At 39.9% G+C, this 17,177-nt stretch overlaps 51 non-coding genes across 51 annotated transcripts; all 51 read left to right on the top strand.

Annotated features, from left to right (window-relative positions):
* Window positions 1-59: 59 nt before the first annotated feature.
* Trnaa-ugc (transfer RNA alanine (anticodon UGC)) lies at window positions 60-131 on the top strand. Its single transcript has one exon. It is a non-coding gene; the product is annotated as a tRNA-Ala (tRNA).
* Window positions 132-379: 248 nt separating this feature from the next.
* Trnaa-ugc (transfer RNA alanine (anticodon UGC)) lies at window positions 380-451 on the top strand. Its single transcript has one exon. It is a non-coding gene; the product is annotated as a tRNA-Ala (tRNA).
* A 248-nt stretch (window positions 452-699) lies between these two features.
* On the top strand, window positions 700-771 carry Trnaa-ugc (transfer RNA alanine (anticodon UGC)). The gene has a single exon. It is a non-coding gene; the product is annotated as a tRNA-Ala (tRNA).
* Window positions 772-1,019: 248 nt separating this feature from the next.
* Window positions 1,020-1,091, top strand: Trnaa-ugc (transfer RNA alanine (anticodon UGC)). The gene has a single exon. It is a non-coding gene; the product is annotated as a tRNA-Ala (tRNA).
* A 248-nt stretch (window positions 1,092-1,339) lies between these two features.
* Window positions 1,340-1,411, top strand: Trnaa-ugc (transfer RNA alanine (anticodon UGC)). The gene has a single exon. It is a non-coding gene; the product is annotated as a tRNA-Ala (tRNA).
* A 248-nt stretch (window positions 1,412-1,659) lies between these two features.
* Trnaa-ugc (transfer RNA alanine (anticodon UGC)) lies at window positions 1,660-1,731 on the top strand. The gene has a single exon. It is a non-coding gene; the product is annotated as a tRNA-Ala (tRNA).
* Window positions 1,732-1,979: 248 nt separating this feature from the next.
* Trnaa-ugc (transfer RNA alanine (anticodon UGC)) lies at window positions 1,980-2,051 on the top strand. The gene has a single exon. It is a non-coding gene; the product is annotated as a tRNA-Ala (tRNA).
* A 248-nt stretch (window positions 2,052-2,299) lies between these two features.
* On the top strand, window positions 2,300-2,371 carry Trnaa-ugc (transfer RNA alanine (anticodon UGC)). Its single transcript has one exon. It is a non-coding gene; the product is annotated as a tRNA-Ala (tRNA).
* A 248-nt stretch (window positions 2,372-2,619) lies between these two features.
* Window positions 2,620-2,691, top strand: Trnaa-ugc (transfer RNA alanine (anticodon UGC)). The gene has a single exon. It is a non-coding gene; the product is annotated as a tRNA-Ala (tRNA).
* A 248-nt stretch (window positions 2,692-2,939) lies between these two features.
* Trnaa-ugc (transfer RNA alanine (anticodon UGC)) lies at window positions 2,940-3,011 on the top strand. Its single transcript has one exon. It is a non-coding gene; the product is annotated as a tRNA-Ala (tRNA).
* A 248-nt stretch (window positions 3,012-3,259) lies between these two features.
* Window positions 3,260-3,331, top strand: Trnaa-ugc (transfer RNA alanine (anticodon UGC)). The gene has a single exon. It is a non-coding gene; the product is annotated as a tRNA-Ala (tRNA).
* Window positions 3,332-3,579: 248 nt separating this feature from the next.
* Window positions 3,580-3,651, top strand: Trnaa-ugc (transfer RNA alanine (anticodon UGC)). Its single transcript has one exon. It is a non-coding gene; the product is annotated as a tRNA-Ala (tRNA).
* A 248-nt stretch (window positions 3,652-3,899) lies between these two features.
* Trnaa-ugc (transfer RNA alanine (anticodon UGC)) lies at window positions 3,900-3,971 on the top strand. Its single transcript has one exon. It is a non-coding gene; the product is annotated as a tRNA-Ala (tRNA).
* Window positions 3,972-4,219: 248 nt separating this feature from the next.
* Window positions 4,220-4,291, top strand: Trnaa-ugc (transfer RNA alanine (anticodon UGC)). The gene has a single exon. It is a non-coding gene; the product is annotated as a tRNA-Ala (tRNA).
* A 248-nt stretch (window positions 4,292-4,539) lies between these two features.
* Window positions 4,540-4,611, top strand: Trnaa-ugc (transfer RNA alanine (anticodon UGC)). The gene has a single exon. It is a non-coding gene; the product is annotated as a tRNA-Ala (tRNA).
* Window positions 4,612-4,859: 248 nt separating this feature from the next.
* On the top strand, window positions 4,860-4,931 carry Trnaa-ugc (transfer RNA alanine (anticodon UGC)). Its single transcript has one exon. It is a non-coding gene; the product is annotated as a tRNA-Ala (tRNA).
* Window positions 4,932-5,179: 248 nt separating this feature from the next.
* Trnaa-ugc (transfer RNA alanine (anticodon UGC)) lies at window positions 5,180-5,251 on the top strand. The gene has a single exon. It is a non-coding gene; the product is annotated as a tRNA-Ala (tRNA).
* Window positions 5,252-5,499: 248 nt separating this feature from the next.
* Trnaa-ugc (transfer RNA alanine (anticodon UGC)) lies at window positions 5,500-5,571 on the top strand. The gene has a single exon. It is a non-coding gene; the product is annotated as a tRNA-Ala (tRNA).
* Window positions 5,572-5,819: 248 nt separating this feature from the next.
* On the top strand, window positions 5,820-5,891 carry Trnaa-ugc (transfer RNA alanine (anticodon UGC)). The gene has a single exon. It is a non-coding gene; the product is annotated as a tRNA-Ala (tRNA).
* A 248-nt stretch (window positions 5,892-6,139) lies between these two features.
* On the top strand, window positions 6,140-6,211 carry Trnaa-ugc (transfer RNA alanine (anticodon UGC)). Its single transcript has one exon. It is a non-coding gene; the product is annotated as a tRNA-Ala (tRNA).
* A 248-nt stretch (window positions 6,212-6,459) lies between these two features.
* Trnaa-ugc (transfer RNA alanine (anticodon UGC)) lies at window positions 6,460-6,531 on the top strand. Its single transcript has one exon. It is a non-coding gene; the product is annotated as a tRNA-Ala (tRNA).
* Window positions 6,532-6,779: 248 nt separating this feature from the next.
* Trnaa-ugc (transfer RNA alanine (anticodon UGC)) lies at window positions 6,780-6,851 on the top strand. Its single transcript has one exon. It is a non-coding gene; the product is annotated as a tRNA-Ala (tRNA).
* A 248-nt stretch (window positions 6,852-7,099) lies between these two features.
* Trnaa-ugc (transfer RNA alanine (anticodon UGC)) lies at window positions 7,100-7,171 on the top strand. Its single transcript has one exon. It is a non-coding gene; the product is annotated as a tRNA-Ala (tRNA).
* Window positions 7,172-7,419: 248 nt separating this feature from the next.
* Trnaa-ugc (transfer RNA alanine (anticodon UGC)) lies at window positions 7,420-7,491 on the top strand. The gene has a single exon. It is a non-coding gene; the product is annotated as a tRNA-Ala (tRNA).
* A 248-nt stretch (window positions 7,492-7,739) lies between these two features.
* Trnaa-ugc (transfer RNA alanine (anticodon UGC)) lies at window positions 7,740-7,811 on the top strand. Its single transcript has one exon. It is a non-coding gene; the product is annotated as a tRNA-Ala (tRNA).
* A 248-nt stretch (window positions 7,812-8,059) lies between these two features.
* Trnaa-ugc (transfer RNA alanine (anticodon UGC)) lies at window positions 8,060-8,131 on the top strand. Its single transcript has one exon. It is a non-coding gene; the product is annotated as a tRNA-Ala (tRNA).
* A 248-nt stretch (window positions 8,132-8,379) lies between these two features.
* Trnaa-ugc (transfer RNA alanine (anticodon UGC)) lies at window positions 8,380-8,451 on the top strand. Its single transcript has one exon. It is a non-coding gene; the product is annotated as a tRNA-Ala (tRNA).
* A 568-nt stretch (window positions 8,452-9,019) lies between these two features.
* On the top strand, window positions 9,020-9,091 carry Trnaa-ugc (transfer RNA alanine (anticodon UGC)). Its single transcript has one exon. It is a non-coding gene; the product is annotated as a tRNA-Ala (tRNA).
* Window positions 9,092-9,339: 248 nt separating this feature from the next.
* Window positions 9,340-9,411, top strand: Trnaa-ugc (transfer RNA alanine (anticodon UGC)). The gene has a single exon. It is a non-coding gene; the product is annotated as a tRNA-Ala (tRNA).
* Window positions 9,412-9,658: 247 nt separating this feature from the next.
* Trnaa-ugc (transfer RNA alanine (anticodon UGC)) lies at window positions 9,659-9,730 on the top strand. Its single transcript has one exon. It is a non-coding gene; the product is annotated as a tRNA-Ala (tRNA).
* Window positions 9,731-9,978: 248 nt separating this feature from the next.
* Window positions 9,979-10,050, top strand: Trnaa-ugc (transfer RNA alanine (anticodon UGC)). The gene has a single exon. It is a non-coding gene; the product is annotated as a tRNA-Ala (tRNA).
* A 248-nt stretch (window positions 10,051-10,298) lies between these two features.
* Trnaa-ugc (transfer RNA alanine (anticodon UGC)) lies at window positions 10,299-10,370 on the top strand. Its single transcript has one exon. It is a non-coding gene; the product is annotated as a tRNA-Ala (tRNA).
* A 248-nt stretch (window positions 10,371-10,618) lies between these two features.
* Window positions 10,619-10,690, top strand: Trnaa-ugc (transfer RNA alanine (anticodon UGC)). The gene has a single exon. It is a non-coding gene; the product is annotated as a tRNA-Ala (tRNA).
* Window positions 10,691-10,938: 248 nt separating this feature from the next.
* On the top strand, window positions 10,939-11,010 carry Trnaa-ugc (transfer RNA alanine (anticodon UGC)). Its single transcript has one exon. It is a non-coding gene; the product is annotated as a tRNA-Ala (tRNA).
* A 581-nt stretch (window positions 11,011-11,591) lies between these two features.
* On the top strand, window positions 11,592-11,663 carry Trnaa-ugc (transfer RNA alanine (anticodon UGC)). The gene has a single exon. It is a non-coding gene; the product is annotated as a tRNA-Ala (tRNA).
* A 261-nt stretch (window positions 11,664-11,924) lies between these two features.
* Trnaa-ugc (transfer RNA alanine (anticodon UGC)) lies at window positions 11,925-11,996 on the top strand. Its single transcript has one exon. It is a non-coding gene; the product is annotated as a tRNA-Ala (tRNA).
* A 428-nt stretch (window positions 11,997-12,424) lies between these two features.
* On the top strand, window positions 12,425-12,496 carry Trnaa-ugc (transfer RNA alanine (anticodon UGC)). Its single transcript has one exon. It is a non-coding gene; the product is annotated as a tRNA-Ala (tRNA).
* A 248-nt stretch (window positions 12,497-12,744) lies between these two features.
* Window positions 12,745-12,816, top strand: Trnaa-ugc (transfer RNA alanine (anticodon UGC)). The gene has a single exon. It is a non-coding gene; the product is annotated as a tRNA-Ala (tRNA).
* Window positions 12,817-13,064: 248 nt separating this feature from the next.
* On the top strand, window positions 13,065-13,136 carry Trnaa-ugc (transfer RNA alanine (anticodon UGC)). The gene has a single exon. It is a non-coding gene; the product is annotated as a tRNA-Ala (tRNA).
* A 248-nt stretch (window positions 13,137-13,384) lies between these two features.
* Window positions 13,385-13,456, top strand: Trnaa-ugc (transfer RNA alanine (anticodon UGC)). Its single transcript has one exon. It is a non-coding gene; the product is annotated as a tRNA-Ala (tRNA).
* Window positions 13,457-13,704: 248 nt separating this feature from the next.
* Trnaa-ugc (transfer RNA alanine (anticodon UGC)) lies at window positions 13,705-13,776 on the top strand. Its single transcript has one exon. It is a non-coding gene; the product is annotated as a tRNA-Ala (tRNA).
* A 248-nt stretch (window positions 13,777-14,024) lies between these two features.
* Trnaa-ugc (transfer RNA alanine (anticodon UGC)) lies at window positions 14,025-14,096 on the top strand. The gene has a single exon. It is a non-coding gene; the product is annotated as a tRNA-Ala (tRNA).
* A 248-nt stretch (window positions 14,097-14,344) lies between these two features.
* Trnaa-ugc (transfer RNA alanine (anticodon UGC)) lies at window positions 14,345-14,416 on the top strand. Its single transcript has one exon. It is a non-coding gene; the product is annotated as a tRNA-Ala (tRNA).
* A 248-nt stretch (window positions 14,417-14,664) lies between these two features.
* On the top strand, window positions 14,665-14,736 carry Trnaa-ugc (transfer RNA alanine (anticodon UGC)). The gene has a single exon. It is a non-coding gene; the product is annotated as a tRNA-Ala (tRNA).
* A 248-nt stretch (window positions 14,737-14,984) lies between these two features.
* Trnaa-ugc (transfer RNA alanine (anticodon UGC)) lies at window positions 14,985-15,056 on the top strand. The gene has a single exon. It is a non-coding gene; the product is annotated as a tRNA-Ala (tRNA).
* Window positions 15,057-15,304: 248 nt separating this feature from the next.
* Trnaa-ugc (transfer RNA alanine (anticodon UGC)) lies at window positions 15,305-15,376 on the top strand. Its single transcript has one exon. It is a non-coding gene; the product is annotated as a tRNA-Ala (tRNA).
* A 248-nt stretch (window positions 15,377-15,624) lies between these two features.
* Window positions 15,625-15,696, top strand: Trnaa-ugc (transfer RNA alanine (anticodon UGC)). The gene has a single exon. It is a non-coding gene; the product is annotated as a tRNA-Ala (tRNA).
* Window positions 15,697-15,944: 248 nt separating this feature from the next.
* On the top strand, window positions 15,945-16,016 carry Trnaa-ugc (transfer RNA alanine (anticodon UGC)). Its single transcript has one exon. It is a non-coding gene; the product is annotated as a tRNA-Ala (tRNA).
* A 247-nt stretch (window positions 16,017-16,263) lies between these two features.
* On the top strand, window positions 16,264-16,335 carry Trnaa-ugc (transfer RNA alanine (anticodon UGC)). The gene has a single exon. It is a non-coding gene; the product is annotated as a tRNA-Ala (tRNA).
* A 248-nt stretch (window positions 16,336-16,583) lies between these two features.
* Window positions 16,584-16,655, top strand: Trnaa-ugc (transfer RNA alanine (anticodon UGC)). Its single transcript has one exon. It is a non-coding gene; the product is annotated as a tRNA-Ala (tRNA).
* A 248-nt stretch (window positions 16,656-16,903) lies between these two features.
* On the top strand, window positions 16,904-16,975 carry Trnaa-ugc (transfer RNA alanine (anticodon UGC)). The gene has a single exon. It is a non-coding gene; the product is annotated as a tRNA-Ala (tRNA).
* The last annotated feature ends 202 nt before the right edge of the window (window positions 16,976-17,177 follow it).

Raw genomic sequence — 17,177 nt, 5'->3', positions numbered from 1 at the left:
TCATCTTAGATCAAGCGAGTTCGCAATAATCAGCTTCATAGAGAAGCATCTGAGGTGTCGGGGGTGTAGCTCAGTGATAGAGCGTTCGCTTTGCATGTGAAAGTCCCGGGGTTCAATCCCCCGCACCTCCAAATTTTCTTCATTTATTCTAGATATTTTGAAGAAAACGGATACACGTAATTGGTTGACGGTAGTATGATATAAATAACTATAACTTTCATTTAAAATATTTAGCTACTTGGGGATGAATATCAAGCAAAGCAGCATAATTTGTGTACCTTCTTTTTCTTCGGAGCCTGGTGGAATGTTAATGAAACCGCTCATCTTAGATCAAGCGAGTTCGCAATAATCAGCTTCATAGAGAAGCATCTGAGGTGTCGGGGGTGTAGCTCAGTGATAGAGCGTTCGCTTTGCATGTGAAAGTCCCGCGGTTCAATCCCCCGCACCTCCAAATTTTCTTCATTTATTCTAGATATTTTGAAGAAAACGGATACACGTAATTGGTTGACGGTAGTATGATATAAATAACTATAACTTTCATTTAAAATATTTAGCTACTTGGGGATGAATATCAAGCAAAGCAGCATAATTTGTGTACCTTCTTTTTCTTCGGAGCCTGGTGGAATGTTAATGAAACCGCTCATCTTAGATCAAGCGAGTTCGCAATAATCAGCTTCATAGAGAAGCATCTGAGGTGTCGGGGGTGTAGCTCAGTGATAGACTGTTCGCTTTGCATGTGAAAGTCCCGGGGTTCAATCCCCCGCACCTCCAAATTTTCTTCATTTATTCTAGATATTTTGAAGAAAACGGATACACGTAATTGGTTGACGGTAGTATGATATAAATAACTATAACTTTCATTTAAAATATTTAGCTACTTGGGGATGAATATCAAGCAAAGCAGCATAATTTGTGTACCTTCTTTTTCTTCGGAGCCTGGTGGAATGTTAATGAAACCGCTCATCTTAGATCAAGCGAGTTCGCAATAATCAGCTTCATAGAGAAGCATCTGAGGTGTCGGGGGTGTAGCTCAGTGATAGAGCGTTCGCTTTGCATGTGAAAGTCCCGGGGTTCAATCCCCCGCACCTCCAAATTTTCTTCATTTATTCTAGATATTTTGAAGAAAACGGATACACGTAATTGGTTGACGGTAGTATGATATAAATAACTATAACTTTCATTTAAAATATTTAGCTACTTGGGGATGAATATCAAGCAAAGCAGCATAATTTGTGTACCTTCTTTTTCTTCGGAGCCTGGTGGAATGTTAATGAAACCGCTCATCTTAGATCAAGCGAGTTCGCAATAATCAGCTTCATAGAGAAGCATCTGAGGTGTCGGGGGTGTAGCTCAGTGATAGAGCGTTCGCTTTGCATGTGAAAGTCCCGGGGTTCAATCCCCCGCACCTCCAAATTTTCTTCATTTATTCTAGATATTTTGAAGAAAACGGATACACGTAATTGGTTGACGGTAGTATGATATAAATAACTATAACTTTCATTTAAAATATTTAGCTACTTGGGGATGAATATCAAGCAAAGCAGCATAATTTGTGTACCTTCTTTTTCTTCGGAGCCTGGTGGAATGTTAATGAAACCGCTCATCTTAGATCAAGCGAGTTCGCAATAATCAGCTTCATAGAGAAGCATCTGAGGTGTCGGGGGTGTAGCTCAGTGATAGAGCGTTCGCTTTGCATGTGAAAGTCCCGGGGTTCAATCCCCCGCACCTCCAAATTTTCTTCATTTATTCTAGATATTTTGAAGAAAACGGATACACGTAATTGGTTGACGGTAGTATGATATAAATAACTATAACTTTCATTTAAAATATTTAGCTACTTGGGGATGAATATCAAGCAAAGCAGCATAATTTGTGTACCTTCTTTTTCTTCGGAGCCTGGTGGAATGTTAATGAAACCGCTCATCTTAGATCAAGCGAGTTCGCAATAATCAGCTTCATAGAGAAGCATCTGAGGTGTCGGGGGTGTAGCTCAGTGATAGAGCGTTCGCTTTGCATGTGAAAGTCCCGGGGTTCAATCCCCCGCACCTCCAAATTTTCTTCATTTATTCTAGATATTTTGAAGAAAACGGATACACGTAATTGGTTGACGGTAGTATGATATAAATAACTATAACTTTCATTTAAAATATTTAGCTACTTGGGGATGAATATCAAGCAAAGCAGCATAATTTGTGTACCTTCTTTTTCTTCGGAGCCTGGTGGAATGTTAATGAAACCGCTCATCTTAGATCAAGCGAGTTCGCAATAATCAGCTTCATAGAGAAGCATCTGAGGTGTCGGGGGTGTAGCTCAGTGATAGAGCGTTCGCTTTGCATGTGAAAGTCCCGGGGTTCAATCCCCCGCACCTCCAAATTTTCTTCATTTATTCTAGATATTTTGAAGAAAACGGATACACGTAATTGGTTGACGGTAGTATGATATAAATAACTATAACTTTCATTTAAAATATTTAGCTACTTGGGGATGAATATCAAGCAAAGCAGCATAATTTGTGTACCTTCTTTTTCTTCGGAGCCTGGTGGAATGTTAATGAAACCGCTCATCTTAGATCAAGCGAGTTCGCAATAATCAGCTTCATAGAGAAGCATCTGAGGTGTCGGGGGTGTAGCTCAGTGATAGAGCGTTCGCTTTGCATGTGAAAGTCCCGCGGTTCAATCCCCCGCACCTCCAAATTTTCTTCATTTATTCTAGATATTTTGAAGAAAACGGATACACGTAATTGGTTGACGGTAGTATGATATAAATAACTATAACTTTCATTTAAAATATTTAGCTACTTGGGGATGAATATCAAGCAAAGCAGCATAATTTGTGTACCTTCTTTTTCTTCGGAGCCTGGTGGAATGTTAATGAAACCGCTCATCTTAGATCAAGCGAGTTCGCAATAATCAGCTTCATAGAGAAGCATCTGAGGTGTCGGGGGTGTAGCTCAGTGATAGAGCGTTCGCTTTGCATGTGAAAGTCCCGGGGTTCAATCCCCCGCACCTCCAAATTTTCTTCATTTATTCTAGATATTTTGAAGAAAACGGATACACGTAATTGGTTGACGGTAGTATGATATAAATAACTATAACTTTCATTTAAAATATTTAGCTACTTGGGGATGAATATCAAGCAAAGCAGCATAATTTGTGTACCTTCTTTTTCTTCGGAGCCTGGTGGAATGTTAATGAAACCGCTCATCTTAGATCAAGCGAGTTCGCAATAATCAGCTTCATAGAGAAGCATCTGAGGTGTCGGGGGTGTAGCTCAGTGATAGAGCGTTCGCTTTGCATGTGAAAGTCCCGGGGTTCAATCCCCCGCACCTCCAAATTTTCTTCATTTATTCTAGATATTTTGAAGAAAACGGATACACGTAATTGGTTGACGGTAGTATGATATAAATAACTATAACTTTCATTTAAAATATTTAGCTACTTGGGGATGAATATCAAGCAAAGCAGCATAATTTGTGTACCTTCTTTTTCTTCGGAGCCTGGTGGAATGTTAATGAAACCGCTCATCTTAGATCAAGCGAGTTCGCAATAATCAGCTTCATAGAGAAGCATCTGACGTGTCGGGGGTGTAGCTCAGTGATAGAGCGTTCGCTTTGCATGTGAAAGTCCCGGGGTTCAATCCCCCGCACCTCCAAATTTTCTTCATTTATTCTAGATATTTTGAAGAAAACGGATACACGTAATTGGTTGACGGTAGTATGATATAAGTAACTATAACTTTCATTTAAAATATTTAGCTACTTGGGGATGAATATCAAGCAAAGCAGCATAATTTGTGTACCTTCTTTTTCTTCGGAGCCTGGTGGAATGTTAATGAAACCGCTCATCTTAGATCAAGCGAGTTCGCAATAATCAGCTTCATAGAGAAGCATCTGAGGTGTCGGGGGTGTAGCTCAGTGATAGAGCGTTCGCTTTGCATGTGAAAGTCCCGGGGTTCAATCCCCCGCACCTCCAAATTTTCTTCATTTATTCTAGATATTTTGAAGAAAACGGATACACGTAATTGGTTGACGGTAGTATGATATAAATAACTATAACTTTCATTTAAAATATTTAGCTACTTGGGGATGAATATCAAGCAAAGCAGCATAATTTGTGTACCTTCTTTTTCTTCGGAGCCTGGTGGAATGTTAATGAAACCGCTCATCTTAGATCAAGCGAGTTCGCAATAATCAGCTTCATAGAGAAGCATCTGAGGTGTCGGGGGTGTAGCTCAGTGATAGAGCGTTCGCTTTGCATGTGAAAGTCCCGGGGTTCAATCCCCCGCACCTCCAAATTTTCTTCATTTATTCTAGATATTTTGAAGAAAACGGATACACGTAATTGGTTGACGGTAGTATGATATAAATAACTATAACTTTCATTTAAAATATTTAGCTACTTGGGGATGAATATCAAGCAAAGCAGCATAATTTGTGTACCTTCTTTTTCTTCGGAGCCTGGTGGAATGTTAATGAAACCGCTCATCTTAGATCAAGCGAGTTCGCAATAATCAGCTTCATAGAGAAGCATCTGAGGTGTCGGGGGTGTAGCTCAGTGATAGAGCGTTCGCTTTGCATGTGAAAGTCCCGGGGTTCAATCCCCCGCACCTCCAAATTTTCTTCATTTATTCTAGATATTTTGAAGAAAACGGATACACGTAATTGGTTGACGGTAGTATGATATAAATAACTATAACTTTCATTTAAAATATTTAGCTACTTGGGGATGAATATCAAGCAAAGCAGCATAATTTGTGTACCTTCTTTTTCTTCGGAGCCTGGTGGAATGTTAATGAAACCGCTCATCTTAGATCAAGCGAGTTCGCAATAATCAGCTTCATAGAGAAGCATCTGAGGTGTCGGGGGTGTAGCTCAGTGATAGAGCGTTCGCTTTGCATGTGAAAGTCCCGGGGTTCAATCCCCCGCACCTCCAAATTTTCTTCATTTATTCTAGATATTTTGAAGAAAACGGATACACGTAATTGGTTGACGGTAGTATGATATAAATAACTATAACTTTCATTTAAAATATTTAGCTACTTGGGGATGAATATCAAGCAAAGCAGCATAATTTGTGTACCTTCTTTTTCTTCGGAGCCTGGTGGAATGTTAATGAAACCGCTCATCTTAGATCAAGCGAGTTCGCAATAATCAGCTTCATAGAGAAGCATCTGACGTGTCGGGGGTGTAGCTCAGTGATAGAGCGTTCGCTTTGCATGTGAAAGTCCCGGGGTTCAATCCCCCGCACCTCCAAATTTTCTTCATTTATTCTAGATATTTTGAAGAAAACGGATACACGTAATTGGTTGACGGTAGTATGATATAAATAACTATAACTTTCATTTAAAATATTTAGCTACTTGGGGATGAATATCAAGCAAAGCAGCATAATTTGTGTACCTTCTTTTTCTTCGGAGCCTGGTGGAATGTTAATGAAACCGCTCATCTTAGATCAAGCGAGTTCGCAATAATCAGCTTCATAGAGAAGCATCTGAGGTGTCGGGGGTGTAGCTCAGTGATAGAGCGTTCGCTTTGCATGTGAAAGTCCCGGGGTTCAATCCCCCGCACCTCCAAATTTTCTTCATTTATTCTAGATATTTTGAAGAAAACGGATACACGTAATTGGTTGACGGTAGTATGATATAAGTAACTATAACTTTCATTTAAAATATTTAGCTACTTGGGGATGAATATCAAGCAAAGCAGCATAATTTGTGTACCTTCTTTTTCTTCGGAGCCTGGTGGAATGTTAATGAAACCGCTCATCTTAGATCAAGCGAGTTCGCAATAATCAGCTTCATAGAGAAGCATCTGACGTGTCGGGGGTGTAGCTCAGTGATAGAGCGTTCGCTTTGCATGTGAAAGTCCCGGGGTTCAATCCCCCGCACCTCCAAATATTCTTCATTTATTCTAGATATTTTGAAGAAAACGGATACACGTAATTGGTTGACGGTAGTATGATATAAATAACTATAACTTTCATTTAAAATATTTAGCTACTTGGGGATGAATATCAAGCAAAGCAGCATAATTTGTGTACCTTCTTTTTCTTCGGAGCCTGGTGGAATGTTAATGAAACCGCTCATCTTAGATCAAGCGAGTTCGCAATAATCAGCTTCATAGAGAAGCATCTGAGGTGTCGGGGGTGTAGCTCAGTGATAGAGCGTTCGCTTTGCATGTGAAAGTCCCGGGGTTCAATCCCCCGCACCTCCAAATTTTCTTCATTTATTCTAGATATTTTGAAGAAAACGGATACACGTAATTGGTTGACGGTAGTATGATATAAATAACTATAACTTTCATTTAAAATATTTAGCTACTTGGGGATGAATATCAAGCAAAGCAGCATAATTTGTGTACCTTCTTTTTCTTCGGAGCCTGGTGGAATGTTAATGAAACCGCTCATCTTAGATCAAGCGAGTTCGCAATAATCAGCTTCATAGAGAAGCATCTGAGGTGTCGGGGGTGTAGCTCAGTGATAGAGCGTTCGCTTTGCATGTGAAAGTCCCGGGGTTCAATCCCCCGCACCTCCAAATTTTCTTCATTTATTCTAGATATTTTGAAGAAAACGGATACACGTAATTGGTTGACGGTAGTATGATATAAATAACTATAACTTTCATTTAAAATATTTAGCTACTTGGGGATGAATATCAAGCAAAGCAGCATAATTTGTGTACCTTCTTTTTCTTCGGAGCCTGGTGGAATGTTAATGAAACCGCTCATCTTAGATCAAGCGAGTTCGCAATAATCAGCTTCATAGAGAAGCATCTGAGGTGTCGGGGGTGTAGCTCAGTGATAGAGCGTTCGCTTTGCATGTGAAAGTCCCGGGGTTCAATCCCCCGCACCTCCAAATTTTCTTCATTTATTCTAGATATTTTGAAGAAAACGGATACACGTAATTGGTTGACGGTAGTATGATATAAATAACTATAACTTTCATTTAAAATATTTAGCTACTTGGGGATGAATATCAAGCAAAGCAGCATAATTTGTGTACCTTCTTTTTCTTCGGAGCCTGGTGGAATGTTAATGAAACCGCTCATCTTAGATCAAGCGAGTTCGCAATAATCAGCTTCATAGAGAAGCATCTGACGTGTCGGGGGTGTAGCTCAGTGATAGAGCGTTCGCTTTGCATGTGAAAGTCCCGGGGTTCAATCCCCCGCACCTCCAAATTTTCTTCATTTATTCTAGATATTTTGAAGAAAACGGATACACGTAATTGGTTGACGGTAGTATGATATAAATAACTATAACTTTCATTTAAAATATTTAGCTACTTGGGGATGAATATCAAGCAAAGCAGCATAATTTGTGTACCTTCTTTTTCTTCGGAGCCTGGTGGAATGTTAATGAAACCGCTCATCTTAGATCAAGCGAGTTCGCAATAATCAGCTTCATAGAGAAGCATCTGAGGTGTCGGGGGTGTAGCTCAGTGATAGAGCGTTCGCTTTGCATGTGAAAGTCCCGGGGTTCAATCCCCCGCACCTCCAAATTTTCTTCATTTATTCTAGATATTTTGAAGAAAACGGATACACGTAATTGGTTGACGGTAGTATGATATAAGTAACTATAACTTTCATTTAAAATATTTAGCTACTTGGGGATGAATATCAAGCAAAGCAGCATAATTTGTGTACCTTCTTTTTCTTCGGAGCCTGGTGGAATGTTAATGAAACCGCTCATCTTAGATCAAGCGAGTTCGCAATAATCAGCTTCATAGAGAAGCATCTGACGTGTCGGGGGTGTAGCTCAGTGATAGAGCGTTCGCTTTGCATGTGAAAGTCCCGGGGTTCAATCCCCCGCACCTCCAAATATTCTTCATTTATTCTAGATATTTTGAAGAAAACGGATACACGTAATTGGTTGACGGTAGTATGATATAAATAACTATAACTTTCATTTAAAATATTTAGCTACTTGGGGATGAATATCAAGCAAAGCAGCATAATTTGTGTACCTTCTTTTTCTTCGGAGCCTGGTGGAATGTTAATGAAACCGCTCATCTTAGATCAAGCGAGTTCGCAATAATCAGCTTCATAGAGAAGCATCTGAGGTGTCGGGGGTGTAGCTCAGTGATAGAGCGTTCGCTTTGCATGTGAAAGTCCCGGGGTTCAATCCCCCGCACCTCCAAATTTTCTTCATTTATTCTAGATATTTTGAAGAAAACGGATACACGTAATTGGTTGACGGTAGTATGATATAAATAACTATAACTTTCATTTAAAATATTTAGCTACTTGGGGATGAATATCAAGCAAAGCAGCATAATTTGTGTACCTTCTTTTTCTTCGGAGCCTGGTGGAATGTTAATGAAACCGCTCATCTTAGATCAAGCGAGTTCGCAATAATCAGCTTCATAGAGAAGCATCTGAGGTGTCGGGGGTGTAGCTCAGTGATAGAGCGTTCGCTTTGCATGTGAAAGTCCCGGGGTTCAATCCCCCGCACCTCCAAATTTTCTTCATTTATTCTAGATATTTTGAAGAAAACGGATACACGTAATTGGTTGACGGTAGTATGATATAAATAACTATAACTTTCATTTAAAATATTTAGCTACTTGGGGATGAATATCAAGCAAAGCAGCATAATTTGTGTACCTTCTTTTTCTTCGGAGCCTGGTGGAATGTTAATGAAACCGCTCATCTTAGATCAAGCGAGTTCGCAATAATCAGCTTCATAGAGAAGCATCTGACGTGTCGGGGGTGTAGCTCATTGGTAGAGCGATCGCTTTGCATGTGAAAGGCACGGGGTTCAATCCCCCGCACCTCCAAATTTTCTTCATTTATTCTAGATATTTTGAAGAAAACGGATACACGTAATTGGTTGACGGTAGTATGATATAAATAACTATAACTTTCATTTAAAATATTTAGCTATTTGGGGAAAAATATCAAGCAAAGCGGCTCAATTTGTGTACCTTCTTTTCCTTCGGAGCCTGGTAGAATGTTAATGAAACCGCTCATCTTCCATCACGCGAGTTCGCATTAATCAGCTTCATAGAGAAGCATCTGACGTGTCGGGGGTGTAGCTCAGTGGTAGAGCGTTCGCTTTGCATGTGAAAGGCCCGGGGTTCAATCCCCCGCACCTCCAAATTTTCTTCATTTATTCTAGATATTTTGAAGAAAACGGATACACGTAATTTGTTGACGGTAGTATGATATAAATAACTATAACTTTCATTTAAAATATTTAGCTATTTGGGGAAAAATATCAAGCAAAGCGGCTCAATTTGTGTACCTTCTTTTCCTTCGGAGCCTGGTGGAATGTTAATGAAACCGCTCATCTTCCATCACGCGAGTTCGCATTAATCAGCTTCATAGAGAAGCATCTGACGTGTCGGGGGTGTAGCTCAGTGGTAGAGCGTTCGCTTTGCATGTGAAAGGCCCGGGGTTCAATCCCCCGCACCTCCAAATTTTCTTCATTTATTCTAGATATTTTGAAGAAAACGGATACACGTAATTTGTTGACGGTAGTATGATATAAATAACTATAACTTTCATTTAAAATATTTAGCTATTTGGGGATAAATATCAAGCAAAGCGGCTCAATTTGTGTACCTTCTTTTCCTTCGGAGCCTGGTAGAATGTTAATGAAACCGTTATCTTCCATCACGCGAGTTCGCATTAATCAGCTTCATAGAGAAGCATCTGACGTGTCGGGGGTGTAGCTCAGTGGTAGATCGTTCGCTTTGCATGTGAAAGGCCCGGGGTTCAATCTCCCGCACCTCCAAATTTTCTTCATTTATTCTGGATATTTTGAAGAAAACGGATACACGTAATTTGTTGACGGTAGTATGATATAAATAACTATAACTTTCATTTAAAATATTTAGCTACTTGGGGATGAATATCAAGCAAAGCGGCTCAATTTGTGTACCTTCTTTTCCTTCGGAGCCTGGTAGAATGTTAATGAAACCGCTCATCTTCCATCACGCGAGTTCGCATTAATCAGCTTCATAGAGAAGCAACTGACGTGTCGGGGGTGTAGCTCATTGGTAGAGCGTTCGCTTTGCATGTGAAAGGCACGGGGTTCAATCCCCCGCACCTCCAAATTTTCTTCATTTATTCTAGATATTTTGAAGAAAACGGATACACGTAATTTGTTGACGGTAGTATGATATAAATAACTATAACTTTCATTTAAAATATTTAGCTACTTGGGGATGAATATCAAGCAAAGCAGCATAATTTGTGTACCTTCTTTTTCTTCGGAGCCTGGTGGAATGTTAATGAAACCGCTCATCTTAGATCAAGCGAGTTCGCAATAATCAGCTTCATAGAGAAGCATCTGAGGTGTCGGGGGTGTAGCTCAGTGGTAGAGCGTTCGCTTTGCATGTGAAAGGCACGGGGTTCAATCCCCCGCACCTCCAAATTTTCTTCATTTATTCTAGATATTTTGAAGAAAACGGATACACGTAATTTGTTGACGGTAGTATGATATAAATAACTATAACTTTCATTTAAAATATTTAGCTATTTGGGGAAAAATATCAAGCAAAGCGGCTCAATTTGTGTACCTTCTTTTCCTTCGGAGCCTGGTAGAATGTTAATTTAACCGCTCATCTTCCATCACGCGAGTTCGCATTAATCAGCTTCATAGAGAAGCATCTGACGTGCCGGGGGTGTAGCTCAGTGGTAGAGCGTTCGCTTTGCATGTGAAAGGCCCGGGGTTCAATTCCCCGCACCTCCAAATTTTCTTCATTTATTCTAGATATTTTGAAGAAAACGGATACACGTAATTTGTTGACGGTAGTATGATATAAATAACTATAACTTTCATTTAAAATATTTAGCTATTTGGGGATAAATATCAAGCAAAGCGGCTCAATTTGTGTACCTTCTTTTCCTTCGGAGCCTGGTAGAATGTTAATGAAACCGCTCATCTTCCATCACGCGAGTTCGCATTAATCAGCTTCATAGAGAAGCATCTGACATGTCGGGGGTGTAGCGCAGTCGTAGAGCGTTCGCTTTGCATGTGAAAGGCCCGGGGTTCAATCCCCCGCACCTCCAAATTTTCTTCCTTTATTCTAGATATTTTGAAGAAAACGGATACACGTAATTTGTTGACGGTAGTATGATATAAAAAACTATAACTTTCATTTAAAATATGCAACTATTTGGGAATGAATATCAAGCAAAGCGGCTCAATTTGTGTACCTTCTTTTCCTTCGGAGCCTGGTAGAATGTTAATGAAACCGCTCATCTTCCATCACGCGAGTTCGCATTAATCAGCTTCATAGAGAAGCATCTGACATGTCGGGGGTGTAGCGCAGTCGAAGAGCGTTCGCTTTGCATGTGAAAGGCACGGGGTTCAATCCCCCGCACCTCCAAATTTTCTTCATTTATTCTAGATATTTTGAAGAAAAAGGATACACGTAATTTGTTGACGGTAGTATGATATAAATAACTATAACTTTCATTTAATATATTTAGCTATTTGGGGATAAATATCAAGCAAAGCGGCTCAATTTGTGTACCTTCTTTTCCTTCGGAGGATGGTAGAATGTTAATGAAACCGCTCATCTTCCATCACGCGAAGATGCTTCTCTATGAAGCATTAATCAGCTTCATAGAGAAGCATCTGACGTGTCGGGGGTGTAGCTCAGTGGTAGAGCGTTCGCTTTGCATGTGAAAGGCACGGGGTTCAATCCCCCGCACCTGCAAATTTTCTTCATTTATTCTAGATATTTTGAAGAAAAAGGATACACGTAATTTGTTGACGGTAGTATGATATAAATAACTATAACTTTCATTTAAAATATTTAGCTATTTGGGGATAAATATCAAGCAAAGCGGCTCAATTTGTGTACCTTCTTTTCCTTCGGAGGATGGTAGAATGTTAATGAAACCGCTCATCTTCCATCACGCGAAGATGCTTCTCTATGAAGCATTAATCAGCTTCATAGAGAAGCATCTGACGTGTCGGGGGTGTAGCTCAGTGGTAGAGCGTTCGCTTTGCATGTGAAAGGCACGGGGTTCAATCCCCCGCACCTCCAAATTTTCTTCATTTATTCTAGATATTTTGAAGAAAAAGGATACACGTAATTTGTTGACGGTAGTATGATATAAAAAACTATAACTTTCATTTAAAATATGCAACTATTTGGGAATGAATATCAAGCAAAGCAGCTCAATTTGCATGTGAAAGGCCCGGGGTTCAATCTCCCGCACCTCCAAGTTTTCTTCATTTATTCTAGATTTTTTGAAGAAACCGGATACACGTAATTTGTTGAAGATAGTATGATATAAATAACTATAACTTTCATTTAAAATATTTAGCTATTTGGGGATGAATATCAAACAAAGCGGCTCAATTTGTGTACCTTCTTTTTCTTCGGAGCCTGGTAGAATGTTAATGAAACCGCTCATCTTAGATCACGCGAGTTCGCATTAATCAGCTTCATAGAGAAGCACCTGACGTGTCGGGGGTGTAGCTCAGTGGTAGAGCGTTCGCTTTGCATGTGAAAGGCCCGGGGTTCAATCCCCCGCACCTCCAAATTTTCTTCATTTATTCTAGATATTTTGAAGAAAACGGATACACGTAATTTGGTGACGGTAGTATGATATAAATAATTATAACTTTCATTTAAAATATTTAGCTTTTTGGGGATGAATATCAAACAAAGCGGCTCAATTTGTGTACCTTCTTTTTCTTCGGAGCCTGGTAGAATGTTAATGAAACCGCTCATCTTCCATCACGCGAGTTCGCATTAATCAGCTTCATAGAGAAGCATCTGACGTGTGAGGGGTGTAGCTCAGTGGTAGAGTGTTCGCTTTGCATGTGAGAGGCCCGGGGTTCAATCACCCGCACCTCCAAATTTTCTTCATTTATTCTAGATATTTTGAAGAAAACGGATACACGTAATTTGTTGACGGTAGTATGATATAAAAAACTATAACTTTCATTTAAAATATGCAACTATTTGGGAATGAATATTAAGCAAAGCGGCTCAATTTGTGTACCTTCTTTTTCTTCGGAGCCTGGTAGAATGTTAATGAAACCGCTCATCTTCCATCACGCGAGTTCGCATTAATCAGCTTCATAGAGAAGCAACTGACGTGTCGGGGGTGTAGCTCAGTGGTAGAGCGTTCGCTTTGCATGTGAAAGGCCCGGGGTTCAATCCCCCGCACCTCCAAATTTTCTTCATTTATTCTAGATATTTTGAAGAAAACGGATACACGTAATTTGTTGACGGTAGTATGATATAAATAACTATAACTTTCATTTAAAATATTTAGCTATTTGGGGATAAATATCAAGCAAAGTGGCTCAATTTGTGTACCTTCTTTTACTTCGGAGCCTGGTAGAATGTTAATGAAACCGCTCATCTTCCATCACGCGAGTTCGCATTAATCAGCTTCATAGAGAAGCATCTGACGTGTCGGGGGTGTAGCTCAGTGGTAGAGCGTTCGCTTTGCATGTGAAAGGCCCGGGGTTCAATCCCCCGCACCTCCAAATTTTCTTCATTTATTCTAGATATTTTGAAGAAAACGGATACACGTAATTTGTTGACGGTAGTATGATATAAATAACTATAACTTTCATTTAAAATATTTAGCTATTTGGGGATAAATATCAAGCAAAGCGGCTCAATTTGTGTACCTTCTTTTAGTTCGGAGCCTGGTAGAATGTTAATGAAACCGCTCATCTTCCATCACGCGAGTTCGCATTAATCAGCTTCATAGAGAAGCACCTGACGTGTCGGGGGTGTAGCTCAGTGGTAGAGCGTTCGCTTTGCATGTGAAAGGCCCGGGGTTCAATCCCCCGCACCTCCAAATTTTCTTCCTTTATTCTAGATATTTTGAAGAAAACGGATACACGTAATTTGTTGACGGTAGTATGATATAAATAACTGTAACTTTCATTTAAAATATTTAGCTATTTGGGGATAAATATCAAGCAAAGCGGCTCAATTTGTGTACCTTCTTTTCCTTCGGAGCCTGGTAGAATGTTAATGAAACCGCTCATCTTCCATCACGCGAGTTCGCATTAATCAGCTTCATAAAGAAGCATCTGACGTGTCGGGGGTGTAGCTCAGTGGTAGAGCGTTCGCTTTGCATGTGAAAGGCCCAGGGTTCAATCCCCCGCACCTCCAAATTTTCTTCATTTATTTTAGATATTTTGAAGAAAACGGATACACGTAATTTGTTGACGGTAGTATGAGATAAATAACTATAACTTTCATTTAAAATATTTAGCTATTTGGGGATAAATATCAAGCAAAGCGGCTCAATTTGTGTACCTTCTTTTCCTTCGGAGCCTGGTAGAATGTTAATGAAACCGCTCATCTTCCATCACGCGAGTTCGCATTAATCAGCTTCATAGAGAAGCATCTGACGTGTCGGGGGTGTAGCTCAGTGGTAGAACGTTCGCTTTGCATGTGAAAGACCCGGGGATCAATCCCCCGCACCTCCAAATTTTCTTCCTTTATTCTAGATATTTTGAAGAAAACGGATACATGTAATTTGGTGAGGGTAGTATGATATAAAAAACTATAACTTTCAATTAAAATAGGCAGCTATTTGGGAATGAATATCAAGCAAAGCGGCTCAATTTGTGTACCTTCTTTTTCTTCGGAGCCTGGTAGAATGTTAATGAAACCGCTCATCTTCCATCACGCGAGTTCGCATTAATCAGCTTCATAGAGAAACAACTGACGTGTCGGGGGTGTAGCTCAGTGGTAGAGCGTTCGCTTTGCATGTGAAAGGCCCGGGGTTCAATCCCCCGCAATTCCAAATTTTCTTCATTTATTCTAGATATTTTGAAGAAACCGGATACACGTAATTTGTTGAAGGTAGTATGATATAAAAAACTATAACTTTCATTTAAAATATGCAACTATTTGGGAATGAATATCAAGCAAAGCGGCTCAATTTGTGTACCTTCTTTTCCTTCGGAGCCTGGTAGAATGTTAATGAAACCGCTCATCTTCCATCACGCGAGTTCGCATTAATCAGCTTCATAGAGAAGCATCTGACATGTCGGGGGTGTAGCTCAGTGGTAGAGCGTTCGCTTTGCATGTGAAAGGCCCGAGGTTCAATCCCCCGCACCTCCAAATTTTCTTCATTTATTCTAGATATTTTGAAGAAAACGGATACACGTAATTTGTTGACGGTAGTATGATATAAAAAACTATAACTTTCATTTAAAATATGCAACTATTTGGGAATGAATATCAAGCAAAGCGGCTCAATTTGTGTACCTTCTTTTCCTTCGGAGCCTGGTAGAATGTTAATGAAACCGCTCATCTTCCATCACGCGAGTTCGCATTAATCAGCTTCATAGAGAAGCATCTGACGTGTCGGGGGTGTAGCTCACTGGTAGAGCGTTCGCTTTGCATGTGAAAGGCCCGGGGTTCAATCCCCCGCACCTCCAAATTTTCTTCATTTATTCTAGATATTTTGAAGAAAACGGATACACGTAATTTGTTGACGGTAGTATGATATAAATAACTATAACTTTCATTTAAAATATGCAACTATTTGGGAATGAATATCAAGCAAAGCGGCTCAATTTGTGTACCTTCTTTTTCTTCGGAGCCTGGTAGAATGTTAATGAAACCGCTCATCTTCCATCACGCGAGTTCGCATTAATCAGCTTCATAGAGAAGCACCTGACGTGTCGGGGGTGTAGCTCAGTGGTAGAGCGTTCGCTTTGCATGTGAAAGGTCCGGGGTTCAATACCCCGCACCTCCAAATTTTCTTCATTTATTCTAGATAATTTGAAGAAAACGGATACACGTAATTTGTTGACGGTAGTATGATATAAATAACTATAACTTTCATTTAAAATATGCAACTATTTGGGAATGAATATCAAGCAAAGCGGCTCAATTTGTGTACCTTCTTTTTCTTCGGAGCCTGGTAGAATGTTAATGAAACCGCTCATCTTCCATCACGCGAGTTCGCATTAATCAGCTTCATAGAGAAGCATCTGACGTGTCGGGGGTGTAGCTCACTGGTAGAACGTTCGCTTTGCATGTGAAAGGCCCGGGGTTCAATCCCCCGCACCTCCAAATTTTCTTCATTTATTCTAGATATTTGAAGAAAACGGATACACGTAATTTGTTGACGGTAGTATGATATAAATAACTATAACTTTCATTTAAAATATGCAACTATTTGGGAATGAATATCCAGCAAAGCGGCTCAAATTGTGTACCTTCTTTTTCTTCGGAGCCTGGTAGAATGTTAATGAAACCGCTCATCTTCCATCACGCGAGTTCGCATTAATCAGCTTCATAGAGAAGCACCTGACGTGTCGGGGGTGTAGCTCAGTGGTAGAGCGTTCGCTTTGCATGTGAAAGGTCCGGGGTTCAATACCCCGCACCTCCAAATTTTCTTCATTTATTCTAGATATTTTGAAGAAAACGGATACACGTAATTTGTTGACGGTAGTATGATATAAAAAACTATAACTTTCATTTAAAATATGCAACTATTTGGGAATGAATATCAAGCAAAGCGGCTCAATTTGTGTACCTTCTTTTTCTTCGGAGCCTGGTAGAATGTTAATGAAACCGCTCATCTTCCATCACGCGAGTTCGCATTAATCAGCTTCATAGAGAAGCATCTGACGTGTCGGGGGTGTAGCTCACTGGTAGAACGTTCGCTTTGCATGTGAAAGGCCCGGGGTTCAATCCCCCGCACCTCCAAATTTTCTTCATTTATTCTAGATATTTTGAAGAAAACGGATACACGTAATTTGTTGACGGTAGTATGATATAAATAACTATAACTTTCATTTAAAATATTTAGCTATTTGGGGATGAATATCAAGCAACGCGGCTCAATTTGTGTACCTTCTTTTCCTTCGGAGCCTGGTAGAATGTTAATGAAACCGCTCATCATCCATCACGCGAGTTCGCATTCATCAGCTTCATAGAGAAGCACCTGACGTGTCGGGGGTGTAGCTCAGTGGTAGATCGTTCGCTTTGCATGTGAAAGGCCCAGGGTTCAATCCCCCGCACCTCCAAATTTTCTTCATTTATTCTAGATATTTTGAAGAAAACGGATACACGTAATTTGTTGACGGTAGTATGATATAAATAACTATAACTTTCATTTAAAATATTTAGCTATTTGGGGATGAATATCAAGCAAAGCGGCTCAATTTGTGTACCTTCTTTTCCTTCGGAGCCTGGTAGAATGTTAATGAAACCGCTCATCATCCATCA

This window comes from Argiope bruennichi, chromosome 5 (assembly GCF_947563725.1).
Source record: "Argiope bruennichi chromosome 5, qqArgBrue1.1, whole genome shotgun sequence".
In the NCBI taxonomy this organism is placed as follows: Eukaryota; Metazoa; Arthropoda; class Arachnida; order Araneae; family Araneidae; genus Argiope; species Argiope bruennichi.
The sequence above is the reverse complement of the archived record's forward strand: the minus strand, read 5'-3'. Positions and strand labels throughout refer to the sequence as shown.